The following is a 19,163-nucleotide window of genomic DNA, read 5'->3' on the forward strand; positions in this document are numbered from 1 at the left end:
AACGTTTCGAGCTTGTTTTTAGGTCTTTATCAAGGATAAAGTTATCTAAGATCATAAAGGGTTACAAAACCATATAAACACGTAATTAGTACATAGTACAACATAACAGTACAATATATTGCTACTTGAGAGTACAATGGGTCAAATGACCATGATGCACATACAAAAAAATTTTCCAAAGCCATAGTGAAAACATTTGTACTGAGGAAAGAAAATTTCCACATGACCTATCTGGAGAAACATTCTGGATCAAACAACCAAAAATAGTCAAGCAGGTAAATACACACCTATATGGATAACAGGATGATATGTGTTCAATTGTATAGCGTCATTGCCATTAAGGTACAAATGGAAAACTTGCAATCCTATATAGTGAAGGAAATGAACACATATCATATCAAAGAACACAGGAACATGGGTGTGAGAAAAACCTCAATGTTTATACTTTGTTCTTTATAATGGTGTGAACATGTATATGTCTCAGTACCTTATGAACTTGAGAATTCTAGTGAGTAGATGATGAAAGCCTATTCCAGAACTGGAATCGGTAAATAATTGTAGGTGGAATCTAAATGAAAAGATGGTACAAGTGTTATCATGACACGTGGGCTATAACACAATGGACCGTGTGACAAAGAAGAAAGGAGAGAAAGAAGAGGAAGAAAATGGAACTACCTGTAACATTACGTGATAGTCACTGGTAAGTATCACTTGACAATTCAGGTGAAAAAGGATTCCTTTATTAAAGGGTTCTCAGTCGCCTCAGGATCATGAAATACTAGGGTAAATGATATGAGAATGGGTAAGAAGCACCACTAAAGGAAATATGAGATGCAGGACATATATCTATAAACCCCTGAACTACATGATAGAAATAAAAAGAAGAAAAAAGAAAAAAAAGAAGAAAGAAGAAGAACACATAGAATGCGGAAAGAGAATGGGTACAACTACCTGAGTTACTGCAGGGAGGCCCCTGGTAGGTATTGTGAGGGTTAGTGGAATTCCTTCACTGAAGGGTTCTCAGTTGCCTCAGGTTCGTGAAAAATGCTATAGACAAATAATGCCTGGAGAAAAGGGGTTCATATACAGCGAATAATGGTAATACAAGGTACATGTGTCCCATGTAATAGTATAAATATATATATATTGTACTAAGCTCTACACCAGAAATAGAAAGTAGTCCCTCTGCCTTCTGTCTAGGTGCCCTGAGTTATGTCCTGTAAACTGTCACAGTGACCTAGACACACATGTGTAGTAGGGGAATATCCCTGCTGAGATGCCAGTGCTAGAGCACTCGTTTGCTGTGGAGTTGAACGCTATGTGAGCAGTTCTTACCTTCAATGAGCAGAAGTCTCTTTTTTCAGATTTCAATATCTCTGTGGGTATCTGGCAGAAATATGGAATACTCTTTACTGCTAAGACCCTGTACACCACTCCCACTAAAGGGGGCTTTACACGCTGCGACATCGCTAATGCGGAGTCGTTGGGGTCACGGAATTTGTGACGCACATCCGGCCGCATTAGCGATGTTGCTGCGTGTGATACCGATGAGCGATTTTGCATCGTTGCAAAAACGTGCAAAATCGCTCATCGGTGACATGGGTCTCCATTCTCGATTATCGTTACTGCAGCAGTAACGATGTAGTTCGTCGCTCCTGCGGTAGCACACATCGCTCCGTGTGACACCGCAGAAACGAGGAACCTCTCCTTACCTGCCTCCCAGCCGCTATGAGGAAGGAAGGAGGTGGGCGGGATGTTCCGGCCACTCATCTCCGCCCCTCCGCTGCTATTGGGCGGTCGCTCAGTGACGTCGCTGTGACGCCGCACGGACCGCCCCCTTAGAAAGGAGGCGGTTCGCCGGACACAGCGACGTCGCCGGGCAGGTAAGTATGTGTGACGGGTCTGGTCGGTGTTGTGCGGCATGGGCAGCGATTTGCCCGTGTCGCGCAACAGATGGGGGCGGGTACCCACACTAGCGATATCGGGACCGATATCGCAGTGTGTAAAGTAGCCTTTAGTCACATGACCAAGACTGTATCTGTGTCCCTACAACACACTTGAGACAAATGTGTGTGTGAGCCTGCATTGTGGGGTATATATAATATATTATAGAGCTGGGAAGGATCATTCTAAGCAGTGAGCTGTTCCAGTATTTGTAGGAAAATACCCAGTAGAAGCATCAAACACAGCACCAATACCTCCCATCAGTATTCCACCACAGTGCCATGTAACCCATGCCCTACACTCCCATCTACACCAATACTATACAGGCACAAACTAGTATATCTGACTAAAAGCCCCCAAAATATGAAGAACGGCCTATAGTTGAGTGTGGATATAAAATCTATGTGAGCAGAGCTAGAATAGAAATCACTGATCGCATTGAAGTCATTCTGACCATAAATCACCATGATATCAAGGTGAGGAGTTGTGTGTTACTGCTGGGAGGAAAGGGTTAACAGTGGAATATTAAGGTGCATTTCTGTGTGCAGTGTTACTAGTCAATGTAACAATTCAGTATGAGCTGCTCTTGGTGCCGGGGGAGGGAGATGCTCTCCTGAGCAAGATAGATGGGGAATGAACATGATATCTATATAGTGTAAGGCAGGGGGTCTCAAACCAGGTGATCATGTCTGATCAACTGGTTACATTATGTCTGATTACCTTGTCTAACAGTTTTTTCTCCCCTTTCTTTACCTTCCAGGTTCCCATAGTCACGTGAAATATCCCTGTTGCACTTGATTACGGCTCACTATTCACTATAGGATGTCTTATATCTAACATCACACTCTCACCCATCAGCACTCTATAGGTTTGTATAAGGTATGCGCTTACACATCCGGTCCTCCATAGGTATTTCCACTTATGTAACACTATCCCTATGATCACTCATAACTCATACCCTTGTAGTCAATTACAGCCTCCTCTCTCCCCCCCTCCCCTTCTCCCTTTCCATCTATAATTTTGCCAGTACAATATTAGTTTACATTAGGCACACACTCACATATTCCTTTCCTTAGTGATTTATTGTAATTCACATTCACATACAATTCTCTATGCCTGCCCCATTACTACATTCATACCTACTTGACCCTATCCTGATACCCCTTGTCTCACCTTGTTGGTCCCTACACCTGTTATCATGTCCTTTCCTGTGTCTGTCTTGTCACACAACACATTTTAGCATATAACTTGTGCTCCTTATTACCTGTCCTGCCTATTAGAATTATGTCCATTATGTCCATGCATGGCCCAATGAATCAAGTCTGTACTTCATATTCATGGTTTAAGCCTTTGGGTTCCAATGTGCCCAGAGTATATATCCAGAAAGATTCCCTTTCTTTGAGCTTCCTAATTCTATTGCCTCCTCTGCGTATGGCTTGGACATGTTCGATGACTTGGAATGTTAATTGGATCACTGTGTGATTATGCGTCACAAAATGGTGTGGGACTGGTAATAGAATCTGCTTACAATGTATTGTTGACTTGTGTTTAGCTCAAAGAAAGAGAATCTTTCTGGATATGTACTCTGGGCACATTAGAACCCAAGGGCTTAAACCGTGAATATGAAGTAAAGACTTGATTCATTGGGCCGTGCACCATGTCACCAAGTGTCCAATTGCATTGTCCAATGGCTCACAATGGTTATGCGTTTTCATTGGATGGATAATCGAAGCCATGTTTTTTTCCTTTCTGTTGGGTTTGTTGTGTGAGTAGCCTATAGGATTAAGTTGGTTACCGCAGGCAGTGGATTTAACTTCCTGTCTTTGGTCCAGTGGTAGATGGATTGTCTGGTCTATGAGCTGTTATTGGTTTGAATGCAGGTGAATGCCCATGGGCTGCTTATGACTGTGTAAAATAGTATTGATTCATGATGGACTACATGTAGATATCTTCAGTCTTTCTATCCACATCATTTAAATGAACATTATCCATGCAGCTTGAAATCCATCCAATAAGAGAAGCAACCTTGTACAACCAATCTGATAAGGGCACAGTATATCCTAAGGGAAGGTTATGGCGGATGCAGGAAGATGCGCACTACACCCTACCATGCTCAAACCAATGGTTATCAACCTGTTCAGGACTTTACCCCATATTCCAGATGTGGCCTTACAAGTGATTTATAGAGGGTTAACAATACGTTGGGATCACCGGATCTAATCTCCCTTTTTATACACCCTAAAATCTTGTTTGCTTTAGAATAAACAATAACATCATAAAGGTATAAGATGACGCCATTATTAGCGTCACCATACCGCTACTCTGCCTTCTAAAACGGTCTCTGCTCAAAACCAAACATGATGCATTGCAGGCGGAGCGCGATGAGTTGCAGCAAGAAACAGTAGTGGGTGTGGGTGATAACACACAGCCCAGCCTCGTCTCATCACAACGTGCAGTGGAGGACTATGACGAGGAGGAGGATGAAGACATGGAGCAAATCTCCGGCCAAATTGAGGATATGACATGCACACCAGTCATATCCTCGGTTCAGCGTGGCTGGCCAGAGGACAGGGTAGATGAGGAGGAGGAGGAGGAGGAGGAGGAGGACAGCATGTTCAGTCAACGTGTTGGTCAGGCTACTGAAGTCCTGGCTGTTAAGAGTCTGGCGCACATGGCTGACTTTATGGTAAGCTGCCTGTCTCGTGACCCTCGCGTTAAGAACATCTTGGCCGACAATCATTACTGGTTGGTAACACTGTTAGACCCACGCTACAAGGAGAACTTTATGTCTCTTATTCCCGAGGCGGAGAGGTCAACCAAAATGCAGCAGTTCCGGAAGGCCATAGTCACGGAAGTAGGCAAAGCATTCCCCTCACAAAACGCTAGCGGCATAGGTCAGGAATCAGTGGACAACCAAGGCGTACAGCCGAGAGAGGCACAAGTCCAATCCGCCAGAGGTAGGGGAACAGTCTTTAAGATGTGGGACAGTTTTCTCAGCCCCTCACGTACCACAGCCCCTGAGGTGCGGGGTAGTGCCACAAGAAATCCTAAGTTTGCCCAGATGCTCAAGGAGTACCTTGCAGATCGAACAACTGTACTCCGACATTCCTCTGTGCCTTACAATTATTGGGTATCCAAGGTGGACACGTGGCATGAATTGGCTCTCTACGCCTTGGAAGTCCTGGCCTGCCCTGCCGCTAGCGTTTTGTCAGAGCGTGTTTTTAGTGCCGCAGGTGGAATCATTACAGATAAACGCACCCGCCTGTCAACTGAAAATGCTGACAGGCTGACTCTGATCAAGATGAACAAGGGTTGGATTGGGCCAGACTTCACCACACCACCAGCAAATGAGAGCGGAATTTAAAGTTTGTAACGGGAATTTGCCATGTACCTCCAGTCACCCATGGGTACACACTTCTGGACTTTGGATAATCGCTGGACTGCTCCTCCTTCTCCTCATGCGCCACCATGATGACCGTTACAAGAGTTAGGCCTTTGTTTCAGGTATACCCCCAGTGGTAATTTTTTTCGCCCATTCTTTGCAGAATGGACATTACAACGACAGGAGACCCGCTCCTTTGCAATGGGAACAATGTTTTGAGGCCCTCATGCACGTCTCTATGCAGGGACAACGTGGAGCCTCCCAATTTTTGGCTGCCCTGCCAAAGGGCTATACTATAATACACCCACTTCCTGACAATGGACACTTAATGTTTTGAGGCCCTCATGCACGTCCCTATCCAGGGACAACGTGGAGCCTCCCAATTTTTGGCTGCCCTGCCAAAGGGCTATACTACAAAAGACCCACTTCCTGACAATGGACACTTAATGTTTTGAGGCCCTCATGCACGTCTCTATCCAGGGACAACGTGGAGCCTCCCAATTTTTGGCTGCCCTGCCTAAGGGCTATACTATAATACACCCACTTCCTGACAATGGACACTTAATGTTTTGAGGCCCTCATGCACGTCTCTATCCAGGGACAACGTGGAGCCTCCCAATTTTTGGCTGCCCTGCCAAAGGGCTATACTACAAAAGACCCACTTCCTGACAATGGACACTTAATGTTTTGAGGCCCTCATGCACGTCTCTATCCAGGGACAACGTGGAGCCTCCCAATTTTTGGCTGCCCTGCCAAAGGGCTATACTACAAAAGACCCACTTCCTTCCAATGGGCACTTCAGGTTTACAGGCCCTCATGCACGTCTCTATCCAGGGACAACGTGGAGCCTCCCAATTTTTGGCTGCCCTGCCTAAGGGCTATACTATAATACACCCACTTCCTGACAATGGACACTTAATGTTTTGAGGCCCTCATGCATGTCTCTATCCAGGGACAACGTGGAGCCTCCCAATTTTTGGCTGCCCTGCCAAAGGGCTATACTACAAAAGACCCACTTCCTTCCAATGGGCACTTCAGGTTTACAGGCCCTCATGCACGTCTCTATCCAGGGACAACGTGGAGCCTCCCAATTTTTGGCTGCCCTGCCAAAGGGCTATACTACAAAAGACCCACTTCCTTCCAATGGGCACTTCAGGTTTACAGGCCCTCATGCACGTCTCTATCCAGGGACAACGTAGAGCCTCCCAATTTTTGGCTGCCCTGCCTAAGGGCTATACTATAATACACCCACTTCCTGACACTGGACACTTAATGTTTTGAGGCCCTCATGCACGTCTCTATCCAGGGACAACGTGGAGCCTCCCAATTTTTGGCTGCCCTGCCTAAGGGCTATACTACAATAGACCCACTTCCTTACAATGGGCACTTCAGGTTTACAGGCCATCATGCACGTCTGTATGCAGGGGCATTGGTGAACCTCACAATTTTGGACTGCCCTGGCAAAGGAAAATACTACAAAGACTCAGTTCCTCAAAATGGGCACATTAGACTCAGAGGCCTTTATGTACGTCTCTTCTCAGGGACATCGGAGTGCCACACAATGTTTTACGTAAAATCTTTCATGTATTGATCTCAAAAAGTAACATACATTAGCTCTATCTCACTATTGGGTATGTGCCCTTAACATTTCCGCTATGAAAAATCATTTTGGTGTCATTTTGGAAGGTTTTCTGGTGAGTCCGTAAAAATGGCGTAAAACGTGGACAAAATTATTCACAGCTGTGACTTTTGAGTGATAAATGCTTCAAGGGGTCTTCCCCATGCTGTTGCCATGTCATTTGAGCACTCTTCGGAGACTTTTGTGCCATTTTTAGGGTTTCTACATGCTGCCGGTGGTCATTTCACAAAAATACTCGGGTCTCCCATAGGATAACATTGGGCTCGGTGCTCGGGCCGAGTACACGAGTATCTTGGGAGGCTCGGCCCGAGCTTCGAGCACCCGAGCTTTTTAGTACTCGCTCATCACTACTAATAAACCTAAAAAATAAAAATAAATTGAATAAAAATCATGAATGTTGTGTTATAACAGGAAATTCGGTGTAAGAATGAATATCCGGGATGAGAGTTCAGCGAATGAGTTATAGAAATTGTTACAAAAAGGAGTGTGTACGGTTTATGCGTAAATTTTCAGAATGCGTACATGAAAATTATATGTATGTGAGAATGTCCCCCATGCTTTGTAAAAAGTTATTTATGAAAATGTAAATAAAATATATAAAAATGCCTAATTATTTATAATTTATGAGAAAGATATATATGTATGGAAGAATGTTATAAGGTGTCCAAGAACCATAAAGAAAAAGGGTGCATATATAATGTTAGAGGTCTAGAGTTCCACCAGGCTATATCACCCCTAAAGAAATAGAAAGAAGACCTTACTACCTGTGTACCCCAAAAAAAGCTATATTTCTTAGCCAGGATTATGGTGGAGATATGCACAAGTGAAATAAGAATATAAAGTAATACAATAAGATTATAAAACCAATATGTGTGCATTCATGCACCACCCGGTACGCTACCCTTGCCAAATTGTTCACTCTAGATCCCCACACGATCCATGAAGCCGTTCCCCCGGTCACACCGCCTGCTGCCGGTTCCCACTCATCCCTGGGGGAGTTAGGCGAGTGGTATCGAGAGCTACATGTCGGCACTGATGATACCCCCATACACCACAAGGAAGGGGTATACCGGGTGGTACAGGAGTATGAGCGGGTTTTTAGCAGGCACCCTCTAGATTTTGGGCAGATTAAAGGGGTTCAACACCACATCCCTACCGGTACACACTCCCCTATTAAAGAGAGATACAGGCCTATTCCCCCTGCGCACTACCAATGCGCCAAAGACATGTTGAGGAACATGAAGGAGGCAGAGGTTATTAGGGACAGCTGTAGTCCCTGGGCCGCTCCGTTGGTGCTGGTTAAGAAGAAGGATGGCACCATGCGGATGTGTGTGGATTACCGGAAGATTAACCAGATAACGCATAAGGATGCTTACCCTCTGCCCCGCATCAAAGAGTCCCTGGCCTCGCTGAGAACCGCTAACTACTTCTCCACCCTTGACCTCACCAGCGGGTACTGGCAGGTGGCCGTGGCACCGGAAGACCGAGAGAAGACTGCCTATGGGACCGTTTTGCTGTACTTGGATGATGTGATTGTGTACTCACAGACGTATGAAGCCCACCTGGAGCACCTAGCCGAGGTGTTCGCGTCCCTTGCCAAGTATGGGATGAAGTTGAAGCCCTCAAAGTGTCATCTGCTGAAACCCAGAGTGCAGTACCTAGGACATGTGGTTGGTGCGGAAGGTGTCGCCCCCAACCCCGAGAAGATCACCGCCATCCAAGACTGGCCGAGACCGACCACAGTGAGGGAAGTGAGGAAGTTTCTGGGCCTGGTGGGATATTACCGTCGCTTCATTAAGGGGTACACAAAGATGGCTGCCCCCATGCAAGACCTCCTCGTAGGACAGACCAAGGGTGGTAGATCCCTAGTAGCCCCATTGGTGTGGGAAGAAAAGCATGAGGAATCCTTCCGCCAGCTGAGAACAGCCCTGACCGGAGAGGAAATCCTAGCGTACCCTGACTACAGCCGCCCATTCATCCTCTACACCGACGCCAGCAATGTGGGCTTGGGGGCTGTTCTATCCCAGGTCCAAGACAGAAGGGAAAAGGTAATAGCTTATGCTAGCCGAAAACTCCGACCGACTGAGAGGAACCCTGAGAACTACATCTCCTTCAAGCTTGAGCTCTTGGCACTGGTGTGGGCTATCACCGAGCGTTTCCGCCATTACCTGGCAGCAGCCAAGTTCACCGCGTACACAGACAATAACCTGCTGACCCATCTAGATACGGCCAAGCTGGGCGCGTTGGAGCAGCGGTGGGTGACCAGGTTAGCCAACTACGATTTCACCATCAAGTACCGGGCCGGCCGTACCAACGTCAATGCCAATGCACTCTCCCGGATGCCCCACCTGTCGGAAGAGGGGCCAGAGGATGATGACCTCGAAGAGATCGAGTTGCCTGCATTTCACCGGCCATTCACTGAGAAGGTGCACGTCTACCAACAACGGGTGAACCTGGATCCGCTGCCCCGACAGGACTGGCAGGAAGCTCAGGACCAGGCACCTGCTGTCCGCCTGGTCAAGACTCTAGTGGAACAGGGTTCTGCTGGGATAGACCCTGCTGCCCCTGCCGAAGCCCAACGTCTGTGGCAAGAACGGACCCGGCTATACCTACACCAGGGGAAGTTGTATCGCGAGCTGATTAATCCAAAGACTCACGAGAAGATCCGCCAGCTGGTGATTCCCCAGGCTAAAGTGCCCACCGTCCTGCAAGCATACCATGATGGTGCAGTGCACTTCGGGTGGAAGAAGCTAGAGATGTTGTTAAGAGAGCGGTTCTATTGGAGTGGAATGCGGGAATCTGTGGAGGCCTGGTGCCGAGAATGTGGCCCTTGCGCATTGAGAAGGAAGGACGAGGCCAGCCAGAAGGCACCCCTACACCCGATCATTACACACCAACCGCTGGAGCTGGTTCCCCTTGACCATGTAAAGCTCACCCCCAGCCGAAGTGGGTACACCTACGCTCTGACCATCGTAGACCACTACTCGAGGTTCCTGGTGGTTGTCCCAGTTAAGGACTTAACCGGCCGCACCGCTGCTAAGGCTTTCCAGGCTTATTTCTGTTGACCGCATTGGTACCCGGAGAGGGTGCTTACCGACCAGGGTCCGGCCTTTGAAGCAGAGGTATTCCAGGAATTCTGCCAGTTGTACGGCTGCAAGAAAATCCGGACCACGCCTTACCACGCCCAAACCAATGGCATTTGTGAAAAGATGAACCACTTGGTCCTGGGCCTCCTCAAGACGTTACCACTGGAAGAGCGGAACCTGTGGCTGGAGAAGCTACCTGACCTGGTCGATATGTACAACAACATCCCTTCCAGCTCTACGAAATGCACTCCAGCATACCTGATGAGAGCTCGTCCCGGCCGGCTACCAGTGGATCTGGAAATGGGCTTGGAAGCTTCAGAAGCACTCCTGTCGACAGCTGAATGGGACACTCGGCGGAGGACACAGTACCGACAGGTCCAGGAGTATGTTGAAAAGAACTTGTGCCGGAGTCGGGGACAACAGGAGCAGTGCTTCAACAAGAAGGCGCCTGCCGGTTCCTTCCAACCTGGGGATGTAGTGCTGAAGCGGAAAAGAAGGGCCCACAAGCTGGATGATCAATGGGAAAAAACCCCGTATGTAGTCCAGCCCACAGGATGGGAGAATGGGAAGGCCTACCAGATCAGCCGTGACCAGGGGGGGACTTTGGCCACGGTTTCCCGAGACCACCTGAAGAAGTGCCCACCAGCATTGAGAGTAGCGGATGAGGCTCCAGTTCCCAGTCCAGTGGAGAAGGAAAAAGAGGTAATCCACACCATGATGGGTGATTTTCCAGCAGACTGGCCTACACAGAACGGTGCGGTGATCCTTCCAGTGATACTGTTCCCACAACCCGTGGATGAAGAAATGATGGAAACGGTTAACCGCGAGCCAGTGCCCAGGGATGTACCTGTACCCAGCTCCCCTACGCCTCCGCCTGCCCCACATGATAGCAGGGAGGAGGAACTGACTGTTCCCTCTGCCCCACTGCCTGTCACCACTGACACCGGACCCCGAAGGTCCACTCGCTCCAACCTAGGTAGACCCCCACTTAGGTACAGGGAAACTACTCTTTAAAAGGGGGGGGCTTTATGTGTTGAGTGTACCAGTTTGAAAGTTTTAAATGATAAGTAAAGATGATCAACCTCTATAAATCACTTGTAAGGCTACATCTGGAATATGGGAACCAGTTTTGGGCTCCACATTTTAAAAAGGACATTCAGAAGTTAGAGTCAGTTCAAAGGTGGGCAACTAGACTACTACAAGGAATGGAAGGCCTCCCATATGATGACAAGTTGAAAAAGTTATTAAGTGATTATTGGCTGCAATGGGGCTTTCTGGCTGGTGCCAGCCTCTCTTCTTAGCACACAGGAACCACAATCCCTACACCATGCTTCAATGGATTCTCTCATCCCAGCCCAGTAAAACTACATATTTTACACAGTCATAAGCAGCCCATGGGCATTCACCTGCATTCAAACCAATAACAGCTCATAGACCAGACAATCCATCTACCACTGGACCAAAGACAGGAAGTTAAATCCACTGCCTGCGGTAACCAACTTAATCCTATAGGCTACTCACACAACAAACCCAACAGAAAGGAAAATAACATGGCTTCGATTATCCATCCAATGAAAACGCATAACCATTGTGAGCCATTGGACAATGCAATTGGACACATGGTGACATGGTGCACGGCCCAATGAATCAAGTCTTTACTTCATATTCACGGTTTAAGCCCTTGGGTTCTAATGTGCCCAGAGTACATATCCAGAAAGATTCTCTTTCTTTGAGCTAAACACAAGTCAACAATACATTGTAAGCAGATTCTATTACCAGTCCCACACCATTTTGTGACGCATAATCACACAGTGATCCAATTAAGATTCCAAGTCATCGAACATGTCCAAGCCATACGTAGAGGAGGCAATAGAATTAGGAAGCTCAAAGAAAGGGAATCTTTCTGGATATATACTCTGGGCACATTGGAACCCAAAGGCTTAAACCATGAATATGAAGTACAGACTTGATTCATTGGGCCATGCATGGACATAATGGACATAATTCTAATAGGCAGGACAGGTAATAAGGAGCACAAGGGATATGCTAAAATGTGTTGTGTGACAAGACAGACACAGGAAAGGAGATGATAACAGGTGTAGGGACCAACAAGGTGAGACAAGGGGTATCAGGATAGGGTCAAGTAGGTATGAATGTAGTAATGGGGCAGGCATAGAGAATTGTATGCGAATGTGAATTACAATAAGTCACTAAGGAAAGGAATATGTGAGTGTGTGCCTAATGTAAACTAATATTGTACTGGCAAAATTATAGATGGAAAGGGAGAAGGGGAGAGGGGAGAGAGGAGGCTGTAATTGACTACAAGGGTATGAGTTATGAGTGATCATAGGGATAGTGCTACATAAGTGGAAATACCTATGGAGGACCGGATGTGTAAGCGCATACCTTATACAAACCTATAGAGTGCTGATGGGTGAGAGTGTGATGTTAGATATAAGACATCCTATAGTGAATAGTGAGCCGTAATCAAGTGCAACAGGGATATTTCACGTGACTATGGGAACCTGGAAGGTAAAGAAAGGGGAGAAAAAACTGTTAGACAAGGTAATCAGACAAACATGACAAATAAAAAACAAGGAAGAATGGAACTCCATACATACTGGAACCATATATAGTGTGAACACGAAAAAGAACCGGGCGTTAGAAAAAATGTGCACGGCCCAATGAATCAAGTCGGTTCTTCATATTCATGGTTTAAGCCCTTGGGTTCCAACGTGCCCAGAGTATATATCCAGAAAGATTCCCTTTCTTTGAGCTTCCTAATTCTATCGCCTCCTCTGCGTATGGCTGGGACATGTTCGATGACTTGGAATCTTAATTGGGCCACTGTGCGATTATGCGTCACAAAATGGTGTGGGACTGGTAATAGAATCTGCTTACAACGTATTGTTGACTTGTGCTTAGCACAAAGAAAGGGAATCTTTCTGGATATGTACTCTGGACACATTAGAACCCAAGGGCTTAAACCGTGAATATGAAGTACAGACTTGATTCATTGGGCCGTGCACCATGTCACCATGTGTGCAATTGCATTGTCCAATGGCTCACAATGGTTATGCGTTTTCATTGGATGGATAATCGAAGCCATGTTTTTTTCCTTTCTCTTGGGTTTGTTGTGTGAGTAGACTATAGGATTAAGTTAGTTACCGCAGGCAGTGGATTTAGCTTCCTGTCTTTGGTCCAGTGGTAGATTGATTGTTTGGTCTATGAGCTGTTATGGGTTTTAATCCAGGTGAATGCCCATGGGCTGCTTATAACTGTGTGAAATATGTAGTTTTACTGGGCTGGGATGAGAGAATCCATCGAAGCATGGTGTAGGGATTGTGGTTCCTGTGTGCTAAGAAGAAAGGCTGGCACCAGCCAGAAAGCCCCATTACAGCCAATAATCAACCGCTAGCCGCTGGAACTCGTTGCTCTAGATCATGTCAAACTCACACCAAGCAGGAATAGATACATTAGCCCACCATCCCACCCAAAGAGCAACTTCTGCTGCGCAGCTGGCTTTCTAGGCAGCAGCGCTATCGTGATGTCAGCGGGGGACATTGTGACAAGCCAGTGTTCCGTCACTTCATGTTGTGCACTGTTCAAACGGAAAATACATCAACAGGCAGACTACAGAAAAGCTTACTAACAAAGGTTAGAGAGGGGCTTTCTCAGAGGGCTTTTTACAGTTTGTCTATTCCCAATTAGCCGTTTAAGTATGCTTAATGAAAGTACTAATTCTTTCATAGGCCGCCCATTCTTAGTATTTGACGTTCCTTATATTGCGGTATCAGGCTTCGCAGCAGGTTGCAAAACATTCATCACCCATGACTGTCCCCAATTGGGCTCAGAAGCTAAATGTCTATCATGACCTCTCTTTTTGAAAGTCCAAGAGCAAGCAAACTCTTCCTCCAGGAGAGGGAGCCAACAGATCACTAAAGACATCATCATTGCTCAAAGAAAACACCGAAAAACAATGGAAGCTTTAATTGGAGTGGAATCTGATAGACAGCACCTGATGCCAAGTCTGCATCTTCTAACACCTGCAGTCACTGCAGCAGCTGAATCCAATGTGTCCAAAAGGGATCTATTCTATTCAATTGCAAATGATCTAGATAAGACTGAGAATAAGATACTGCACGGGACATAGCAGAGTTGGTCAAGTTGAGTGGAGATGAGTTTGCTATTTGGCACAGCTTTTGCATCAATAAAGCAAGTAAAAGGTGTGAAAGATAAAAAAAAGGGTGAAAGTGTGAAAAGTGAATTGGCCAAATTGAGGTGCATATAAAGTTTTTGCTTTCTTTCAATTCACTAATGGGGCTCATTTGAATCAGGTGAATTGAGTTCTGCTTTTGGAAACTGGGTTAAGAAGGGGTGCACCGGTCCTGGAGGTACTGCAATACCAGGTCAATGCGTGGAGTGGACAGAGCAAGATTTTTTCCATCTCCTTGTTCTAAAAATCCATTTAATATATGGTCCCCAGAGAGGGGACGTATCAGATATTAAACTGATAAGAACAGATTTAATTTTTTTTTTTTTCTGTTTATCAGTAGGACTTCAAAATAACAAAGGTGATCGCCTCCCGTTGCCTGGGAACCGTCCAGGCACAAGAGGGCTATGTGTCACCAGAAGGCGCACACACTTCCTCAAGGCCGGCAGACGTGCAATCCCAGGCACCTTCCAGTACCGACCAAGGTAGCGTCCTCCGAAACTACACTTGATCTTAGCCAAAAGGCCGAGAAGCTATAACCCGAATTGGTTACGGCCTTGAGTGGCACCCTGGCCTATACCGGACACATCTTAGGGAGAGGGAGACAAACCCACGCCTACAGAAGACATTTTGTCACCCAAGCCAACCCTTGAAAAGGCTGTTTTGCAGAGCAAAAACAAGAAGAATGATGCTTTTTGCAGCCGCCGCCCACTGCAATTAATCTGAATAACTCCTCCTCCTCCAAGCACCTCCCCTCCCCCTTGCAGTCTTTCCAATTCATGATACAAAAAGACGGACGGACAGGACAGGACAGGACAGGCTGCCTGACTTTCCGTCACTGCCACCCTTTGCCATCCTTGCCCGTAGAAAGCCCTTTCATCATCCCCAAACCCTAATCTTTTCCCTTCCCTTCCCAGCTGCGTCTCACTCCCTTTCATTAGGAAGTGAGCGCAGCCTTTTCTCCGTTCTGCACATGCGCGACGTTAAACACAAATGCGCAGGCGTGCGTTCCATTAGCCTCACTGCATTCCACTCCCATACAGGAAGTGGGCGCAGCTATTACTACGGTCGCACATAAAAGAACCCACGGCCACCACTGCACACAGCTGACTCCACCACAGGACACCCACTTCTACACCAACGCAGGTAAGACAGGATCGGCACCTCTATGCTCCCGTTACAATCAGGCTCAGTCACCATGTGATAACGCTCTCAACTCTTTAGTTGCAGGCTCCCCTTGCTTCACCTCCACTGGCTGTGCTGCCATTTCCTCTCCCACCTGGAAGGTATACTTTATTCCACTATTTTCCTGTTTCTCTCTTCCCCCTTTTCCCATAACCTACTTTTATCTGCATTTGTGGGGTATCTATATGCTATTTACATCATAGTTTTATTCATTAATATGGAAGGGAAGAGTGCCCATGAGAGTGTTGAACTGCGGAGAGCAAGAGATTAAGCTGCTCCGATTTGCCACCATTGATAAGATGTTCTCAGTAGATACACATGCTATCCAAACAGCAGCATCCACCATTGCTTCAGCCCACCCATTCAGTGACAGCTCACCAAGTCAGCCAGAGGAGTGGTGTAAGGAATTACACGTAGGCACTGACTCCACACCTTCACATCACAAGAAGGGGGTCTACAGGCTAGTGCAAGAATACGAGCAAGTCTTCAGCAAACATCCGCTAGACTTTTGAAGAATAAAAGGGGTCAAACACTACATCCCCACAAGTGCACACCCACCCATCAAAGAGAGATATAAGCCAAAACTACCTGCACATTACCAGTGTACCAAGGACATGTTGAGCAACATGAAGGAGGCTGGGGTTATCCGTGACAGTTGTAGCCTCTGGGCAGCTCCGTTGGTCCTGTTAAAGAAGAAGGACAGCACCACTCCCCTGTATTGAGGAATAGCTAGCTGCATTGAGAACTGCAAATTATTTTTCTACCCTTGATCTCACTAGTCGCTATTGGCAAGTGTCCGTTGCTGAGGCAGACCGGGAGAAGACCGCCTTTGCCACCCCGATGGGTCTCTGCGAGTTCAAAAGCATGCCCTTCGAGCTGTGCAATTTGCCAGGAACCTTCCAGAGGCTGATGGAATGCTGCTTGGGACACCGAAACTTTGAAACGGTACTGCTATACCTTTATGATGTTATTGTTTATTCTAAAGCAAACAAGATTTTAGGGTGTATAAAAAGGGAGATTAGATCCGGTGATCCCAACGTATTGTTAACCCTCTATAAATCACTTGTAAGGCCACATCTGGAATATGGGGTAAAGTCCTGAGCAGGTTGATAACCATTGGTTTGAGCATGGTAGGGTGTAGTGCGCATCTTCCTGCATCGGTAAAAGCTGCAGAAGTCCTTGAAGATTTCCGCTTCAAAGGCAGTGCCTTGATCTGTGAGGACTCTCTCTGAGTAGCCATGAGGTCTGCATAAGTGTGCTTGGAAGACCTTCGCTGCAGTATGGGCCATTAGATCTTTGACTTGTACCACAACCATAAATCTCGAGTAGTTGTCTACCATCGTAAGTGCATACGTGAGCTCGCCTCGATATTCTGCAACAAAACTCCCTTTTTCGATTTCAGTTTCAGCAAACACTCCTCTTCCTGTAGAAAATATTTATCATTACCTAAGACAGTCATTCTAATGCATGACAATATTAAGGCAATTTAGTTAAAACTTGTTTTAACTCACCTTTAAGGGGATTGATGTATTTCATGGTCAATCCAGGTTTGTCAGTGATGGCACTGACATAATGTATGGCGTCTTTTTCGGGCGTTATCCTTTGCCTTTTCATTGTGAAAATCCAGTTGCCTATATCAAAGCAAATTCTACTACTTGTAAAGTATGCAGAAAATGAAATGTAGAACATATAACATCAACTGCTTAGGAACGCATCATAGGTTAGTACTTAAAAGGATATTGTCATGTTCTAGTCATAATGCAAGCTGGACATTTTTCATGTTACCCTGTAATCGCCGGCCTGTTCTAATGCTCACAAGCCAAGATATAGGCTCAGCTGCTAAGGCTTCCCTCTGCCTTCTGAATGAAACTTGAATATGTCTGGCTCACTGTGTATATAGCAGGTGCTCAGAAAAAATAAGAGTCAATTCAATAGAAATAGCTCTGGCACACTATAGTGATCAATAACGTAAGAAAAGAACTCTTGGAATGCTGAAAATTCTTTATTTGTGCAAAAGGATAATTCATCCAACGTTTCGACCTTGTTTTTAGGTCTTTATCAAGGATAAAGTTATCTAAGATCATAAAGGGTTACAAAACCATATAAACACGTAATTAGTACATAGTACAACATAACAGTACAATATATTGCTACTTGAGAGTACAATGGGTCAAATAACCATGATGCACATACAAAAAATTTTTCCAAAGCCATAGTGAAAACATTTGTACTGAGGAAAGAAAATTTCCACATGACCTATCTGGAGAAACATTCTGGATCAAACAACCAAAAATAGTCAAGCAGGTAAATACACACCTATATGGATAACAGGATGATATGTGTTCAATTGTATAGCGTCATTGCCATTAAGGTACAAATGGAAAACTTGCAATCCTATATAGTGAAGGAAATGAACACATATCATATCAAAGAACACAGGAACATGGGTGTGAGAAAAACCTCAATGTTTATACTTTGTTCTTTATAATGGTGTGAACATGTATATGTCTCAGTACCTTATGCACTTGAGAATTCTAGTGAGTAGATGATGAAAGCCTATTTCAGAACTGGAATCGGTAAATAATTGTAGGTGGAATCTAAATGAAAAGATGGTACAAGTGTTATCATGACACGTGGGCTATAACACAATGGACCGTGTGACAAAGAAGAAAGGAGAGAAAGAAGAGGAAGAAAATGCAACTACCTGTAACATTACGTGATAGTCACTGGTAAGTATCACTTGACAATTCAAGTGAAAAAGGATTCCTTTATTAAAGGGTTCTCAGTCGCCTCAGGATCATGAAATACTAGGGTAAATGATATGAGAATGGGTAAGAAGCACCACTAAAGGAAATATGAGATGCAGGACATATATCTATAAACCCCTGAACTACATGATAGAAATAAAAAGAAGAAAAAAGAAAAAAAAGAAGAAAGAAGAAGAACACATAGAATGCGGAAAGAGAATGGGTACAACTACCTGAGTTACTGCAGGGAGGCCCCTGGTTGGTATTGTGAGGGTTAGTGGAATTCCTTCACTGAAGGGTTCTCAGTTGCCTCAGGTTCGTGAAAAATGCTATAGACAAATAATGCCCGGAGAAAAGGGGTTCATATACAGCGAATAATGGTAATACAAGGTACATGTGTCACATGTAATAGTATATATATATATATTGTACTAAGCTCTACACCAGAAATAGAAAGTAGTCCCTCTGCCTTCTGTCTAGGTGCCCTGAGTTATGTCCTGTAAACTGTCACAGCGACCCAGACACACATGTGTAGTAGGGGAATATCCCTGCTGAGATGCCAGTGCTAGAGCACACGTTTGCTGTGGAGTTGAACGCTATGTGAGCAGTTCTTACCTTCAATGAGCAGAAGTCTCTTTTTTCAGATTTCAATATCTCTGTGGGTATCTGGCAGAAATATGGAATACTCTTTACTGCTAAGACCCTGTACACCACTCCCACTAAAGGGGGCTTTACACGCTGCGACATCGCTAATGCGGAGTCGTTGGGGTCACGGAATTTGTGACGCACATCCGGCCGCATTAGCGATGTTGCTGCGTGTGACACCGATGAGCGATTTTGCATCGTTGCAAAAACGTGCAAAATCGCTCATCGGTGACATGGGTCTCCATTCTCGATTATCGTTACTGCAGCAGTAACGATGTAGTTCGTCGCTCCTGCGGCAGCACACATTGCTCCGTGTGACACC

At 45.7% G+C, this 19,163-nt stretch overlaps 1 pseudogene; it reads right to left on the minus strand.

Annotated features, from left to right (window-relative positions):
• Window positions 1-14,423: 14,423 nt before the first annotated feature.
• Window positions 14,424-14,630, minus strand: LOC142260816 (U2 spliceosomal RNA; annotated as a pseudogene).
• Between the last annotated feature and the right edge of the window lie 4,533 nt (window positions 14,631-19,163).

Source organism: Anomaloglossus baeobatrachus, unplaced genomic scaffold (assembly GCF_048569485.1).
Source record: "Anomaloglossus baeobatrachus isolate aAnoBae1 unplaced genomic scaffold, aAnoBae1.hap1 Scaffold_196, whole genome shotgun sequence".
NCBI lineage: Eukaryota > Metazoa > Chordata > Amphibia > Anura > Aromobatidae > Anomaloglossus > Anomaloglossus baeobatrachus.